General features: G+C 41.2%; 1 protein-coding gene across 8 annotated transcripts in view; it reads left to right on the forward strand.

The window, feature by feature from the left end:
* The window catches only part of rap1gap2a (RAP1 GTPase activating protein 2a), a 518359-nt gene that overhangs the window by 449772 nt on the left and 50007 nt on the right, over positions 1 to 18580 (forward strand). The gene's annotated exons all lie outside the window — the stretch shown is intronic.

Raw genomic sequence — 18580 nt, forward strand, 5'->3', positions numbered from 1 at the left:
GTCTACCTTCCTGTCAAGAGGAGCTAGTGTGATGTCCACGCCACACAACTCACGCGCTATCTCGCACATGAAGTCCTTGTGAGTCATGTGTGCCTCCTGTTTTGCCTTACTGATTTCACAGTGGAGGATGTAGGCGTTGGTGCTCGCGATGTCCACAAAGTGGAAGAACATGGTCCGGTACCAGTGGGAAGTTCTGCGGTGTGTGGAGTAGTACTGGATCAGCTGGTCTGAAAGGTCAACTCCGCCCATGAATTTGTTGTAGTGAATCATGGTGGTGGGACTACGAAACATCTTGATCGTCCAGACCCCATGCACCTTCAAGATTCAAGAGATTCAAGAGTTTTATTCATCACATACATACAGTGAAATGCGGGTGGCCATGCCCGCTTCGATTGTGCAATAATACAAAATAATAAAATAGACATAATAAACAGGTATAAAAATACATAAAGCATATACCTTTACTCTCCTCTGGACCATGTCTGTAGGTTGAAGGACCCCTGGGTGGACGGTGGAGCACGCAGACACCTAGACAGAATAGAATAGAATAGAAATTAATCATCCACAGGGAAATTTTACACTACAAATCGCTCACAGTAGAGGGTACATGGTGTGTACAGTATATGTTGTGTACAGTGTGTACAGTATATGTTGTGTACAGTGTGTACAGTATATGGTGTGTACAGTGTGTACAGTATATGTTGTGTACAATGTGTACAGTATATGTTGTGTACAGTATATGTTTACAGTGTGTACAGTATATGTTGTGTACAGTATATGTTGTGTACAGTGTGTACAGTATATGTTGTGTACAGTCTGTACAGTATGTGTTGTGTACAGTATGTACAGTATATGTTGTGTACAGTGTGTACAGTATATGTTGTGTACAGTATATGTTGTTGTGTATAGTATGTGTTGTGTACAGTATATGTTATGTACAGTATGTGTTGTGTACAGTGTGTGTTGTGTACAGTGTGTACAGTATATGTTGTGTACAGTATGTGTTGTGTACAGTGTGTGTTGTGTACAGTGTGTACAGTATGGTGTGTACAGTGTGTGTTGTGTACAGTGTGTACAGTATATGGTGTGTACAGTATGTGTTGTGTACAGTGTGTACAGTATATGTTGTGTACAGTATATGTTGTGTACAGTATGTACATTATATGGTGTGTACAGTGTGTACAGTATATGATGTGTACAGTGTACAGTATATGGTGTGTACAGTGTGTACAGTATATGGTGTGTACAGTATATGGTGTGTACAGTGTGTACAGTATATGGTTTGTACAGTGTGTACAGTATATGTTGTGTACAGTGTGTACAGTATATGTTGTGTGTGTACAGTGTGTACAGTATATGTTGTGTACAGTATATGTTGTGTACAGTATATGTTGTGTACAGTATATGGTGTGTACAGTATATGGTGTGTACAGTGTACAGTATATGTTGTGTATATGCCCGCTTCGATTGTGCAATAATACAAAATAATAAAATAGACATAATAAACAGGTATAAAAATACATAAAGCATATACCTTTACTCTCCTCTGGACCATGTCTGTAGGTTGAAGGACCCCTGGGTGGACGGTGGAGCACGCAGACACCTAGACAGAATAGAAATTAATCATCCACAGGGAAATTTTACACTACAAATCGCTCACAGTAGAGGGTACATGGTGTGTACAGTATATGGTGTGTACAGTGTGTACAGTATATGGTGTGTACAGTGTGTACAGTATATGGTGTGTACAGTGTGTACAGTATATGTTGTGTACAGTGTGTACAGTATATGTTGTGTACAGTATATGTTTACAGTGTGTACAGTATATGTTGTGTACAGTATATGGTGTACAGTGTGTACAGTATATGTTGTGTACAGTATGTACAGTATGTGTTGTGTACAGTATGTACAGTATATGTTGTGTACAGTGTGTACAGTATATGTTGTGTACAGTATATGTTGTTGTGTATAGTATGTGTTGTGTACAGTATATGTTATGTACAGTATGTGTTGTGTACAGTGTGTGTTGTGTACAGTGTGTACAGTATATGTTGTGTACAGTATGTGTTGTGTACAGTGTGTGTTGTGTACAGTGTGTACAGTATGGTGTGTACAGTGTGTGTTGTGTACAGTGTGTACAGTATATGGTGTGTACAGTATGTGTTGTGTACAGTGTGTACAGTATATGTTGTGTACAGTATATGGTGTGTACAGTATGTACATTATATGGTGTGTACAGTGTGTACAGTATATGATGTGTACAGTGTACAGTATATGGTGTGTACAGTGTGTACAGTATATGGTGTGTACAGTATATGGTGTGTACAGTGTGTACAGTATATGGTTTGTACAGTGTGTACAGTATATGTTGTGTACAGTGTGTACAGTATATGTTGTGTGTGTACAGTGTGTACAGTATATGTTGTGTACAGTATATGTTGTGTACAGTATATGTTGTGTACAGTATATGGTGTGTACAGTATATGGTGTGTACAGTGTACAGTATATGTTGTGTATATGCCCGCTTCGATTGTGCAATAATACAAAATAATAAAATAGACATAATAAACAGGTATAAAAATACATAAAGCATATACCTTTACTCTCCTCTGGACCATGTCTGTAGGTTGAAGGACCCCTGGGTGGACGGTGGAGCACGCAGACACCTAGACAGAATAGAAATTAATCATCCACAGGGAAATTTTACACTACAAATCGCTCACAGTAGAGGGTACATGGTGTGTACAGTATATGTTGTGTACAGTGTGTACAGTATATGGTGTGTACAGTGTGTACAGTATATGGTGTGTACAGTGTGTACAGTATATGTTGTGTACAGTGTGTACAGTATATGTTGTGTACAGTATATGTTTACAGTGTGTACAGTATATGTTGTGTACAGTATATGGTGTACAGTGTGTACAGTATATGTTGTGTACAGTATGTACAGTATGTGTTGTGTACAGTATGTACAGTATATGTTGTGTACAGTGTGTACAGTATATGTTGTGTACAGTATATGTTGTTGTGTATAGTATGTGTTGTGTACAGTATATGTTGTGTACAGTATGTGTTGTGTACAGTGTGTGTTGTGTACAGTGTGTACAGTATATGTTGTGTACAGTATGTGTTGTGTACAGTGTGTGTTGTGTACAGTGTGTACAGTATATGGTGTGTACAGTATGTGTTGTGTACAGTATGTACAGTATATGTTGTGTACAGTATATGTTGTGTACAGTATGTACATTATATGGTGTGTACAGTATATGGTGTGTACAGTGTACAGTATATGGTGTGTACAGTGTGTACAGTATATGTTGTGTACAGTATATGGTGTGTACAGTATATGGTGTGTACAGTGTGTACAGTATATGGTGTGTACAGTGTGTACAGTATATGGTGTGTACAGTGTGTACAGTATATGTTGTGTACAGTATATGTTGTGTACAGTGTGTACAGTATGTGTTGTGTACAGTATATGGTGTGTACAGTGTACAGTATATGGTGTGTACAGTGTACAGTATGTTGTGTACAGTATATGGTGTGTACAGTATATGGTGTGTACAGTGTACAGTATATGGTGTGTACAGTGTACAGTATATGGTGTGTACAGTATATGGTGTGTACAGTGTACAGTATATGGTGTGTACAGTATATGGTGTGTACAGTATATGGTGTGTACAGTGTGTACAGTATATGGTGTGTACAGTGTACAGTATATGGTGTGTACAGTATATGGTGTGTACAGTGTGTACAGTATATGGTTTGTACAGTGTGTACAGTATATGTTGTGTACAGTGTGTACAGTATATGTTGTGTGTGTACAGTGTGTACAGTATATGTTGTGTACAGTATATGTTGTGTACAGTATATGTTGTGTACAGTATATGGTGTGTACAGTATATGGTGTGTACAGTGTACAGTATATGTTGTGTATATGCCCGCTTCGATTGTGCAATAATACAAAATAATAAAATAGACATAATAAACAGGTATAAAAATACATAAAGCATATACCTTTACTCTCCTCTGGACCATGTCTGTAGGTTGAAGGACCCCTGGGTGGACGGTGGAGCACGCAGACACCTAGACAGAATAGAAATTAATCATCCACAGGGAAATTTTACACTACAAATCGCTCACAGTAGAGGGTACATGGTGTGTACAGTATATGTTGTGTACAGTGTGTACAGTATATGGTGTGTACATTATATGGTGTGTACAGTGTGTACAGTATATGTTGTGTACAGTGTGTACAGTATATGTTGTGTACAGTATATGTTTACAGTGTGTACAGTATATGTTGTGTACAGTATATGGTGTACAGTGTGTACAGTATATGTTGTGTACAGTATGTACAGTATGTGTTGTGTACAGTATGTACAGTATATGTTGTGTACAGTGTGTACAGTATATGTTGTGTACAGTATATGTTGTTGTGTATAGTATGTGTTGTGTACAGTATATGTTGTGTACAGTATGTGTTGTGTACAGTGTGTGTTGTGTACAGTGTGTACAGTATATGTTGTGTACAGTATGTGTTGTGTACAGTGTGTGTTGTGTACAGTGTGTACAGTATATGGTGTGTACAGTATGTGTTGTGTACAGTATGTACAGTATATGTTGTGTACAGTATATGTTGTGTACAGTATGTACATTATATGGTGTGTACAGTATATGGTGTGTACAGTGTACAGTATATGGTGTGTACAGTGTGTACAGTATATGTTGTGTACAGTATATGGTGTGTACAGTATATGGTGTGTACAGTGTGTACAGTATATGGTGTGTACAGTGTGTACAGTATATGGTGTGTACAGTGTGTACAGTATATGTTGTGTACAGTATATGTTGTGTACAGTGTGTACAGTATGTGTTGTGTACAGTATATGGTGTGTACAGTGTACAGTATATGGTGTGTACAGTGTACAGTATGTTGTGTACAGTATATGGTGTGTACAGTATATGGTGTGTACAGTGTACAGTATATGGTGTGTACAGTGTACAGTATATGGTGTGTACAGTATATGGTGTGTACAGTGTACAGTATATGGTGTGTACAGTATATGGTGTGTACAGTATATGGTGTGTACAGTGTGTACAGTATATGGTGTGTACAGTGTACAGTATATGGTGTGTACAGTATATGGTGTGTACAGTATATGGTGTGTACAGTGTGTACAGTATATGGTGTACAGTGTACAGTATATGGTGTGTACAGTATATGGTGTGTACAGTATATGGTGTGTACAGTATATGTTGTGTACATTGTGTACAGTATATGTTGTGTACAGTGTGTACAGTATATGTTGTGTACAGTATATGTTGTGTACAGTGTGTACAGTATATGTTGTGTACAGTGTGTACAGTATATGTTGTGTACAGTATATGGTGTGTACAGTGTACAGTATATGGTGTGTACAGTATATGGTGTGTACAGTGTGTACAGTATATGGTGTGTACAGTGTGTACAGTATATGTTGTGTACAGTGTACAGTATATGGTGTGTACAGTATATGGTGTGCACAGTATGTATAGTATATGGTGTGTACAGATAGCTGAAGCAGATAGCTGAAGCAGATAGGCTCTCTGAAGCAGATAGCTGAAGCAGATAGGCTCTCTGAAGCAGATAGCTGAAGCAGATAGGCTCTCTGAAGCAGATAGCTGAAGCAGATAGCTGAAGCAGATAGCTGAAGCAGATAGGCTCTCTGAAGCAGATAGCTGAAGCAGATAGCTGAAGCAGATAGGCTCTCTGAAGCAGTTGCTGAAGCAGATGGGCTCTCTGAAGCAGATAGCTGAAGCAGTTGGGCTCTCTGAAGCAGATAGCTGAAGCAGATGGGCTCTCTGAAGCAGATAGCTGAAGCAGATAGCTGAAGCAGATAGCTGAAGCAGATAGGCTCTCTGAAGCAGATAGCTGAAGCAGATAGCTGAAGCAGATAGGCTCTCTGAAGCAGATAGCTGAAGCAGATAGCTGAAGCAGATAGGCTCTCTGAAGCAGATAGCTGAAGCAGATAGGCTCTCTGAAGCAGATAGCTGAAGCAGATAGGCTCTCTGAAGTGTACAGTATATGGTGTGCACAGTATGTATAGTATATGGTGTGTACAGATAGCTGAAGCAGATAGCTGAAGCAGATAGCTGAAGCAGTTAGCCTCTCTGAAGCAGATAGCTGAAGCAGATAGGCTCTCTGAAGCAGATAGGCTCTCTGAAGCAGATAGCTGAAGCAGATAGGCTCTCTGAAGCAGATAGCTGAAGCAGATAGGCTCTCTGAAGCAGATAGCTGAAGCAGATAGCTGAAGCAGATAGGCTCTCTGAAGCAGTTGCTGAAGCAGATGGGCTCTCTGAAGCAGATAGCTGAAGCAGTTGGGCTCTCTGAAGCAGATAGCTGAAGCAGATGGGCTCTCTGAAGCAGATAGCTGAAGCAGATAGCTGAAGCAGATAGCTGAAGCAGATAGGCTCTCTGAAGCAGATAGCTGAAGCAGATAGCTGAAGCAGATAGGCTCTCTGAAGCAGATAGCTGAAGCAGATAGCTGAAGCAGATAGGCTCTCTGAAGCAGATAGCTGAAGCAGATAGGCTCTCTGAAGCAGATAGCTGAAGCAGATAGGCTCTCTGAAGTGTACAGTATATGGTGTGCACAGTATGTATAGTATATGGTGTGTACAGATAGCTGAAGCAGATAGCTGAAGCAGATAGCTGAAGCAGTTAGCCTCTCTGAAGCAGATAGCTGAAGCAGATAGGCTCTCTGAAGCAGATAGGCTCTCTGAAGCAGATAGCTGAAGCAGATAGGCTCTCTGAAGCAGATAGCTGAAGCAGATAGGCTCTCTGAAGCAGATAGCTGAAGCAGATAGGCTCTCTGAAGCAGATAGCTGAAGCAGATAGGCTCTCTGAAGCAGATAGCTGAAGCAGATAGGCTCTCTGAAGCAGATAGCTGAAGCAGATAGGCTCTCTGAAGCAGATAGCTGAAGCAGATAGCTGAAGCAGATAGGCTCTCTGAAGCAGATAGCTGAAGCAGATAGCTGAAGCAGATAGGCTCTCTGAAGCAGATAGCTGAAGCAGATAGGCTCTCTGAAGCAGATAGCTGAAGCAGATGGGCTCTCTGAAGCAGATAGCTGAAGCAGTTGGGCTCTCTGAAGCAGATAGCTGAAGCAGATAGGCTCTCTGAAGCAGATAGCTGAAGCAGATAGGCTCTCTGAAGCAGATAGGCTCTCTGAAGCAGATAGCTGAAGCAGATAGCTGAAGCAGATGGGCTCTCTGAAGCAGATAGCTGAAGCAGATGGGCTCTCTGAAGCAGATATCTGGGTATTTCTTAAGTAAAGTAACTGTGTACTTGTTCCACCACTGATATAGAATCAGATTTCGCAGTGACTCACCAGTTCTCTGGGCTCCAGTGGGTGTTCTGGGGACTGCGGTGGATCACCTCCCCGTGGATCAGAACCACTGCACCTGGAGAGAGAGAGAAATGGATGGATGGATTAGTTGTATGACCGATTGCATGTGTAGTGTATTTGCCCATCATTGCCCAGGTTTGGTTGTCGAGTAACAATTTTTTTTAGATTGAATTTAAAAGATGGAAATGATGTACAATCTCGTATGGTCAGTGGTAGATCATTCCAGATTAAACATCCCTGGACTGAGAGGGTGTTTTTAGCAAAGGCGGTTTGCCGGCCGGGCACTTCGCAATCCCCTCTAGTGCTGAATCCTCTATCGGGCTTCCTTTCTATGAATTCCCTCAGAGGGGGCGGGCACAGACCATGTAGGGTCTTGTAAATAACAATAGCATGTTTAAAAAAATTAAATTGGCAAAACTAAAAAAATGGTACCTCTGAAGAATCTGACAGTGGTGATATGAGTGAGGTTTCTTATGGAATACTTTAAAGGGGAGATGAGGCGTTAAACAATATGAGCCTAGTTTGTTTGTTGTGTACCTTGGGTAAGACATGGTCCTATAATCAAATGTGAAATCCTGCTTATTTGTCTGAAAACTCAAATGTAATTTCCCCGTTTTTGCCATGGGGGCCGCCATTTTAGATATAGCTGGATGGTGACGTCACGGTAATGGTTTGGGCTGGGTCCGGTTTAGAGTGCCGGTTAGATAGCTACGTAAATATGGAGTGTCGTGAAAGTCAGTCAGTAAATTGTCAACCAAATGTAACGTTACCTACAGAAAAAAAATATATTATATAATTATACTATTGTATTATCTGCGAGACATCCAGTCTGAGTCAGAGCGATAGTTCAACTTGACTAACAGGGTGAAGTAGGTAGGTATCAGTTTCCTTTTTTTCCTCCCTCAATAATGTTATTTATGTACGTTATCATTATGTAAACTAGGGATGCACGATAATTATCGGGCCGATATCAGCAATTATGACATCATCCCGATAACGGTGATAGCTCCGATAATATAATATATTTTTTGGTAAAAAAAAATGCGGTGCGGGTGAATTGGGATGAAGGGCGTTTGTTTTTACTGTAGGCTCCTCCCGTTTTGCCAGTACTGTGGTACGACTGATAGCGTGTGGTTTAGGAAGAGGGCGTTTTACACAAATCCAGCACTCCCATTCTTGGCTGTGACGTAGCCACGTAAGTTTCAGAAGCAGCGCGGATGTAAACAAAGATGGCGTCAGTAGTGTGGGAATAGTTTTAGAGGAAAAAAGTTCACTTGCTATTTGTAACAAATGCAATGCAGAAGTTCCATGAGGAGGGAAACGGGCAACAACTTATAATACATCCAACCTAACAAGTCACCTGCAACATCACCACCGCTACGATGGTGTGTTAAAAGCCTACGACGACACGCAAATCTAGCCCCTTTCATGACTGTGATGCAACCCTTGGTTGAATACGCAGTCACTTATTGCTCTGTAGTAGCCAGGTTAATTTGCACCACCAAGCACTGCTTAAAAGCTAGCGGCTTGAGCCCTTGGGTCATTTCTGTCAAACTTCTTTAATTTAGCAAACGCCTCGTCAATAGGTACAATCGCTGCGGGTTCCTTTGTAGCTGGCTTTGGATTCACAGCAGCTTTACGGTGGTGATGTTGCAGGTGACTTGTTAGGTTGGATGTATTATAAGTTATTGACGGATTGTGAATTTTCTGATTCAAATTATATTTATTTGGAAAAACTGTTGTCTTGGCTTTTTTTTGTTCATAACGCTCATGTCATGATAAATCTGGTTAGGTCAAAACTACAGGAATATACATTTAAAAAAAATATTATAATACAATAAATATCGGTTATCGGTATCGGCCTTGAGGAGCAGAAAGTTATCGGTATCGGGGTCAAAAAATCAATATCGTGCACCCCTAATGTAAACAAATGCACATATGGATTGTTTGCTGCAACGTTTCTGAATGAATTGAAGCATTAATAAATAAGCAGATAATTAAATTAGATGTCCATAACATTTGTGTTTTTAATTAGCATAGCCTAAATAAATATGAATTCAAGAAGTTAAATACTGAATTAATGACACATTTATTAACAGGCTGAAAGTTAAAACGAAAAAAAAAAAAATTAGCCTATTTAATAGGCTAAACACTGCATAAAATATAGGCCAAGCGGTGGTAAAAGGCAACTTTTTCTTTTAGGCTATAGCCTTTTAAAACAGGCTAAACTTCGTTTTGGCTTCTTGAGTTCACATTTCTTTGGTTTGCAGTGGTGCATCTGCCGGCCAATGTTCCGAGACATATTACATTTTATTTGTTAGGCTATTTGAATACACCAGCCCTAAATGGTGGATTCAAATAGCCTAACAATTATACAAATATATAAATATGTCTCAGAACATTGGCGGGGACACTGGACAGCCAGCTGAAGCGCGCCGTGGGCCATACATCCCAAACGTTGTAATCCTGCGTCTTGACCACGTTTCGGGCATTGGAGTATGACATGAATATTTTCTTTCGGAATATGCCACATCTGGAACATATTCTCGAATGCTGTTGCCATGCCAGCACTGCAGCAGTATGGGCAGGGATTAAAGCAAAAAACTAAATCACCTGACTGAACTTTTTTTCAGGCCAAGTCATATTCTTATTTTAACCTCCACTGAATTTTTTTTTAATAGCGTTAGCGTTTTAAGGGAGCCTACTTGTTTCGGTTTCGTGGATAATCCAATGTACAGTTACCCCCCCCCCCTCCCACCCAACCACCTCCAATGTACAGCCCCCCCCCCCCCTCCTCCAATGTACAGTTTCTTCGTCAAATGTATATACTCTTTTTTTAGACTCTTATTGTATCACAAACAATACTGTATTTGTAAATCTGGTATGTCATAAATGTATAGATGTAGCAGTATTGTCTATCTGTATGTCATGTATGTCATATGTTATGATGAATTGAAAATGGGGGACTCTCTGAAGCTTTCTGCTTTGCCTGCCCCGCTAAGCCAATGCGAAGGACGAGGGGGGCTGTGCTTCCTGTTCTGCCCCCTTGCAAATGGGTGTAGCATTCCCTGAGGGGGAGGAGCTGCGCATTATATGGCTTTTTTTGCTTACCTTGCTTCCTCTAGAACTTTGCGAACTCCAAAAGCGGTACTGCTGGTTCTGGTGAGGGGAGGTACTCACTGTACACTGTTCAAGATGGACATGCAGCTGTAAAATAAGAAAAGAGAAAGTTAGTGAGAAAAACATTAAAGAGGAACTACATGCAATTTCACAATTTATTCCTTCAGTTATACCTCTGTACAATTGAACATACAAGTACAAAAATATTAGTGAACATGAAAAAAAACTCCAACTCTCACTGAAGCTGCTCAATAGACAATGAATTTTGAAATATGTTATAGGTGACACTGAGCACCCAGGTGAATGTTCTGAGTTCGTAGGTACATGTTCTACTATAGAATAAAGATAATTTGGATATAAAAAAAAGTAAACAAAAGTTCTGTGGGTCCAGACTTTATACTTGATGACATCACAGGTTTGATTCTTACTTCTCAATTTTCTGGTTTGGGAGAGAAACCCAAATGAATGAATTGAAAATGGGGGACCCTGATGTAAACAAGACGAACGTCTTTCTCTGGTCTGCATCCCCTTAACAATTGTGTGTATTGAGCTGTACTGTATTGTACCCATTCTGCAATCTGTTAATAACAATCAATCAATCAATCAATCAATATTTAACAGATTGCAGAATGGGTACAATACAGTACGGCTCAATACACACAATTGTAGCGCTTCCTGCCGGGGGGTCTTGGACTGGCTGCTCGACCACCTCCCTGACCAGGCCGAAGTCAGTGACCAGGGCATCCCGGCCTTGCGACGTCACCCTGATCAGACAGTTCTGGAAGGTAGAGAATAAAATGGACAATAGTTGTTAATATTATTGTCAGCGATGATGAACAGGAAGTTTCAAGTTCAAGTTTCTTTATTAGTTGTCATACAAGAATACAGAATACTTTTATATGAAATGCTTTCCCTATTGTTAACATGTAGGAACAATTAGATCTGAAATTAGTTTAAAAACGGTTGCACTGTGGGGACAATTTAAAAGTACAGTAGATTACAGTAGATTTCATTATCTGTTCTTATGCATGCATTTGAAAGATAATATATGTATATATTATATATATGTCCCACACAACCCCACCCAACCTCCTCCTATGCACAGTTTTTAACGTCAAATGTATATACTCCCTTTTCTGGACTCTTTTTGTATCACAAACAGTACTGTATTTGCAAATCTGGTATGTCATAAATGTATAGATGTAGCAGGACTGTCTATCTGTATGTCATATATGTCCTGATGAATTGAAAATGGGGGACCCTGATGTAAACAAGACGAAAGTCTTTCTCTGGTCTGCATCCCCTTAACAATTGTGTGTATTGAGCTGTACTGTATTACATCAATCAATCAAAACAAACACATTGCTGTGACTTGTTTTTAACATGGAAATTAGCTTACAGTCTTCTCCAGAAAAAGACAAGAAGATAGATACCAGTTTCCTCTCTGTGCGTTCAGTAGAAAGCTATCTGGCTGCACGTTAGCCTTAGCTTAGCACAATGAATGGAAGCGGACATGACCGGTTAGCCTAGGCATTGTCCAACTAACACCGCTCCCGAAGGCTAACTGGTCATGTTCGCTTCCATTCATTGTGCTAAGCTAAGGCTAACATGCAGCCAGATAGCTTTCTACTGAACGCACAGAGAGGAAACTGGTATCTATCTTCTTGTCTCTCTCTGGAGAAGACGATAATAAGCTAATATCCCAAAATGTTGGCGTTCTTTTAACTTGGCTAGTAAATCTGCAGTCTGCGAAACACGTTGCTAGTAATTTAGCTGTGTTATATTAGCCTGGTAGCTACAGGCTAACGTCACGGTGACAATCCTTTTAGCAAACACATGAAACACTATAGCTAGTGTTAATCTACTATAAACTAAACTGAAATTACACCGTTTATATCCAAATGACACAAGCTGTATGCAAGATAAGACTTACATTTCAAATTGGAGCGTGGGTTTATCATCAGATTAATAGAACCTAATCCTCCAACATGCCGCCGACTGTGAAAGGGTTAATTCGGATTTTAGAGGAGTCGAGAGTCGAGACACACAAACGCCACAAACTACCCCTCCCCCACACTGCAACTAATGATAATGTTTTCAACCTGTGGGGGAGGGGTGCATGCAGCAGTAGGCTACACAATTTTGAGCTGAGCTGAGTCTTTGAGAGTGGCAGTAGATTGATTGATTGATTGAAAATTTTATTAAGGTGATACTTGGATAGATATCACTTAAACGTTCCCAGCTTGTTATGTACATATAAACTAAGAAAAAATGTATTACAAGTTTTCTGAATTTGATGTTTATATATGCAAATGAGGCACTTCCCACATTAAATATGCACATATCATCCAATCCAATCCACTTTATTTATAAAGCACATTTAAAAACAACAAAGTTGACCAAAGTGCTGTACAAGTCCACAACATAAGATAAAACATAAAACATAAAACATTTTAATAAAAGCACACAATAAAAACAGTACAATGTGTCACATAAAAAGGCAGGTCTCTCAAAAACTGTTTAAAACACCGAAAGCCAGAGCAAATAGATGTGTCTTGAAGCGTGATTTGAACACCTGCAGAGTGGGGGCCTGCCTAACATGCAGTGGCAGCTCATTCCAGAGCGTTGGGGCTGCCACAGCAAAAGTACGGCCCCCCCATAGCTTCAGCCTGGACTTTGGAACGGCCTAGAGGAGCTGGTCAGAGGACCTGAGGGACCTTGGAGGAACATAAGGTTCCAGCAGGTCCGAGAGGTACCCCGGTGCCAAGCTGTCCAAACATGTTCCTCTGTCTCCTCCGTGTATAAACATGTTAGCTACAGCCAAAGGTCACACTTGTCTCCCAGTCACACAAGTCTCCCAGTCACACAAGTCTCCAAGTCACACAAGTCACACAAGTCTCCCAGTCACACAAGTCTCCCGAGTCTCCCAGTCACACAAGTCTCCCAGTCACACAAGTCTCCAAGTCATACAAGTCACACGAGTCTCCCAGTCACACAAGTCTCCAAGTCACACAAGTCTCCAAGTCATACAAGTCACACGAGTCTCCCAGTCACACAAGTCTCCAAGTCACACGAGTCTCCCAGTCACACAAGTCTCCCGAGTCTCCCAGTCACACAAGTCTCCCAGTCACACAAGTCTCCAAGTCATACAAGTCACACGAGTCTCCCAGTCACACAAGTCTCCAAGTCACACAAGTCTCCAAGTCATACAAGTCACACGAGTCTCCCAGTCACACAAGTCTCCAAGTCACACAAGTCACACAAGTCTCCCAGTCACACAAGTCTCCAAGTCACACAAGTCACACGAGTCTCCCAGTCACACAAGTCTCCCAGTCACACAAGTCTCCCAGTCACACAAGTCTCCAAGTCACACAAATCTTCCAGTCACACAAGTCTCCCAGTCACACAAGTCGCCCAGTCACACAAGTCTCCCGAGTCTCCCAGTCACACAAGTCTCCAAGTCACACAAGTCTCCCAGTCACACAAGTCTCCCAGTCACACAAGTCTCCAAGTCACACAAGTCACATGAGTCTCCCAGTCACACAAGTCTCCAAGTCACACAAGTCTCCCAGTCACACAAGTCTCCAAGTCATACAAGTCACACGAGTCTCCCAGTCACACAAGTCTCCAAGTCACACGAGTCTCCCAGTCACAAGTATCCTAGTCACACGAGTCTCCCAGTCACACAAGTCTCCCGAGTCTCCCAGTCACACAAGTCTCCAAGTCACATGAGTCTCTCAGTCACACAAGTGTCCAAGTCACACAAGTCTCCCAGTCACACAAGTCTCCCAGTCACACAAGTCTCCAAGTCACACAAGTCACACAAGTCTCCCAGTCACACAAGTCTCCAAGTCACACAAGTCACACGAGTCTCCCAGTCACACGAGTCTCCCAGTCACACAAGTCTCCCAGTCACACAAGTCTCCAAGTCACACAAGTCTCCCAGTCACACAAGTCGCTATAGTCTACATTACAGCGCTAGCCAGGGCTAACTCATGTTGTTAGTGGTAGCCTGTAGGAGCTCTATAGTATACATTACAGCGCTAGCCAGGGCTAACTCATGTTGTTAGTGGTAGCCTGTAGGAGCTATATAGAGTCTACATTACAGCACTAGCCAGGGCTAACTCATGTTGTTAGTGTTAGCCTGTAGGAGCTATATAGTCTACATTACGGCGCTAGCCAGGGCTAACTCATGTTGTTAGTGTTAGCCTGTAGGAGCTATATAGTCTACATTACAGCACTAGCCAGGGCTAACTCATGTTGTTAGTGGTAGCCTGTAGGACCTATAGAGTCTACTGCACCACAACATCGACAAAGCAACGGTGTTGCAAACACTCTGCCTTTATGCTTCTGCAACATCGACGCACAGCCTAATGTAACATTGTACCCGGTATGTAGCTAGGTTCCCTAGATAGATGACACTTCCCTTCTCAACCAACCCATTGATAACAAGCAGAAGTTGCTGTAGCATGTAGAGGCCTTTAGGCCTTCCCTGCTTTAAAACCTGGTGCGGGCATTTACCTTACCCAGTACCCAGTTTCCTGATGAATTGAAAATGGGGGACCCTGATGTAAACAAGACGAAAGTCTTTCTCTTTACATTACAGCGCTAGCCAGGGTTAACTCATGTTGTTAGTGGTAGCCTGTAGGAGCTATAGTCTACATGGCGGCGCTAGCCAGGGCTAACTCATGTTGTTAGTGGTAGCCTGTAGGAGCTATAGTCTACATTACATGCTAGCCAGGGCTAACTCATGTTGTTAGTGGTAGCCAGTAGGAGCTCTATAGTCTACATGGCGGCGCTAGCCAGGGCTAACTCATGTTGTTAGTGGTAGCCTGTAGGAGCTCTATAGTATACATTACAGCGCTAGCCAGGGCTAACTCATGTTGTTAGTGGTAGCCTGTAGGAGCTATATAGAGTCTACATTACAGCACTAGCCAGGGCTAACTCATGTTGTTAGTGTTAGCCTGTAGGAGCTATATAGTCTACATTACGGCGCTAGCCAGGGCTAACTCATGTTGTTAGTGTTAGCCTGTAGGAGCTATATAGTCTACATTACAGCACTAGCCAGGGCTAACTCATGTTGTTAGTGGTAGCCTGTAGGACCTATAGAGTCTACTGCACCACAACATCGACAAAGCAACGGTGTTGCAAACACTCTGCCTTTATGCTTCTGCAACATCGACGCACAGCCTAATGTAACATTGTACCCGGTATGTAGCTAGGTTCCCTAGATAGATGACACTTCCCTTCTCAACCAACCCATTGATAACAAGCAGAAGTTGCTGTAGCATGTAGAGGCCTTTAGGCCTTCCCTGCTTTAAAACCTGGTGCGGGCATTTACCTTACCCAGTACCCAGTTTCCTGATGAATTGAAAATGGGGGACCCTGATGTAAACAAGACGAAAGTCTTTCTCTGGTCTGCATCCCCTTAACAATTGTGTGTATTGAGCTGTACTGTATTGTACCCATTCTGCAATCTGTTAATAAAGTTTTCAATCAATCAATCAATCAATCAATCAATCAATCAATCAATCAATCAATCAATCAATCAATCAATCAATCAAACCTGTAAGGCCTCCCCCCCCATCATTTATGTACAATAAAAATAGCAATGGTCCTAAAACATGTTATGTTTTGATGAATTGAAAATGGGGGACCCTGATGTAAACAAGACGAAAGTCTTTCTCTGGTCTGCATCCCCTTAACAATTGTGTGTATTGAGCTGTACTGTATTGTACCCATTCTGCAATCTGTTAATAAAATGTTCAATCAATCAACCAAACTCCCCCCTCCCCCATGCTGCTATGATGCCTGAATTTCCTCAAGGGGATCAATAAAGGAATATCTTATCTTATAATTATCTAAATTAATAACAAACTGTTAATTATGACTATTGTAAACAATAGTCTTTCTCTGGTCTGCATCCCCTTAACAATTGTGTGTATTGAGCTGTACTGTATTGTACCCATTCTGCAATCTGTTAATAAAATGTTCAATCAATCATCCAAACTCCCCCCTCCCCCATGCTGCTATGATGCCTGAATTTCCTCAAGGGGATCAATAAAGGAATATCTTATCTTATAATTATCTAAATGAATAACAAACTGTTAATTATGACTATTGTAAACAAGACAAATGTCTTTCTCTGGTCTGCATCCCATTAACAATTGTGTGTATTGAGCCGTACTGTATTGTACCCATTCTGCAATCTGTTAATAAAGTTTTCATTAATTCATTCTCCTTTTGGATTGCCCAGCTGCTGCTAGCCTGCTAGCTAGCGTTTTAGCTTGCTAGCCTGCTAGCTAGCATTCATTCTCCTTTACGATTTTGATTATGATGTTCAGCCAAACATTACTTTGCATAATCTATGCAATAGTGTCATTGCATAAAATAGCAGTGCTATAGGCGCCCTCGTTGTATAATAGTATAATTATTATATGCTAGTACTGTACTACACTACCCAGAATGCACGTTAGGTCATGAGCAGCCAATAAAAAAATCCCCTCTCAGACCACGTGAGGTCACTTTTAGCTTGCTAGCCTGCTAGCTAGCGTTTTAGCTCATAGTCATAGATATCTATAGCCTGCTAGCTAGCGTTCATTCTCCTTTACGATTTTGATTATGATGTTCAGCCAAACATTAATTTGCATAATCTATGCAATAGTGTCATTGCATAAGATAGCAGTGCTATAGGCGCCCTCGTTGTATAATAGTAGAATTATTATATGATAGTATTGTACTACACTACCCAGAATGCACGTTAGGTCATGAGCAGCCAATAAAAAAATCCCCTCTCAGACCACGTGAGGTCACGTAGCTAGCAGATGAGTGACAGGTCACGAGCAGCCAATCAAAACAATCCCCTCTCAGACCAACCAATCAAAAATAGTCTCCAAAGGTCCTCACACACATCTGCGCCAAACGCATATTTCCCCCTGCAGTACTCGAGTGTGTCCTGTAGGAATGCTGTAGAGTCGGGTGAAATCAACAATTATACCAGTGTGAGGACCTAGTCTAAAAAATGTATATTAGGGACTTAAAGATCATTTTAAAGTCATCTAAAGTATATTATTTCTGGGGACCAGGAAAAAGTCCTCGCAAGTGGATTTGACCTCACAATGAAGGTTGGCGGAGCATAGTATGTCCTCGCAAGTACCTATAGACATGCACACACACACACACACACACACACACACACACACACACACACACACACACTGTGGAACAGTGTCTGTCTGTCTGTCTGTCTGTCTCTCTGCTGTCTGTCTCTCTGCTGTCTCGCTCAAAATAGTATAAGTGCTATCTTGGCCCTGAGAGTTGCTCTCCGGCTCTGCAGCTGGACCCTTCTCCAATCAGCACGAAAAAAGCTATAAGCTTATAAAACGATTTAATATGCTAAACTTCGTTTTAAATTCCTTAATTAACTTTTGTTTATTTCATAAAGATTTTCCGGACATAATGCTACCTGCCCCGACCAGATCCGTGACTCTGTTGCGATACAGATGAATTATCTACTCAGAATAGTATTATAAAGTGGCTATCTTTTATGCTGTAGATCACTGCTGGTATGTGCGTGCAGAACCTTTATTTCAGCGGGGACTGTAGTATTTATTTGATGTTACTGTACAATATATGTGTATTAAAAGACGGAGCTGTCTTTTATTGTATTATAATAATTATTAATATTAAAAATAAATTAAGAAAGGCATTCTTATTCCAGCATGCATTAATGACACTAACGGGCAACGGCAAAACAGTGGTTAATGGTCTTTATTAGTGTTTGCGGTGTCCAGGCAGCAATGGTCTTTTAGGAAGTTAATAGATATAATATCCGACAGTGTACAACACCCTCGGCTTAGTCCACTTTTCCACATTTCATGGGGGTGGTCCATTACCGTATATGGTTAATCGGGGCGGTTCTGGTATGCAAATACGTGAAAGTGTGCACGAGCCTCGGCGCAGGGCCAAGGTGATATTTATCATGACAGGTGTGTGTAGAACCTGCATACGCACGTGTGGTAAATCCCGTTTATTTTGTGCGTGCACTCATTCTAAATTCTGTGCTTACGTGTGG

This window comes from Notolepis coatsorum, assembly GCF_963971535.1.
Source record: "Notolepis coatsorum genome assembly, chromosome: 1".
Classification (NCBI taxonomy): domain Eukaryota; kingdom Metazoa; phylum Chordata; class Actinopteri; order Aulopiformes; family Paralepididae; genus Notolepis; species Notolepis coatsorum.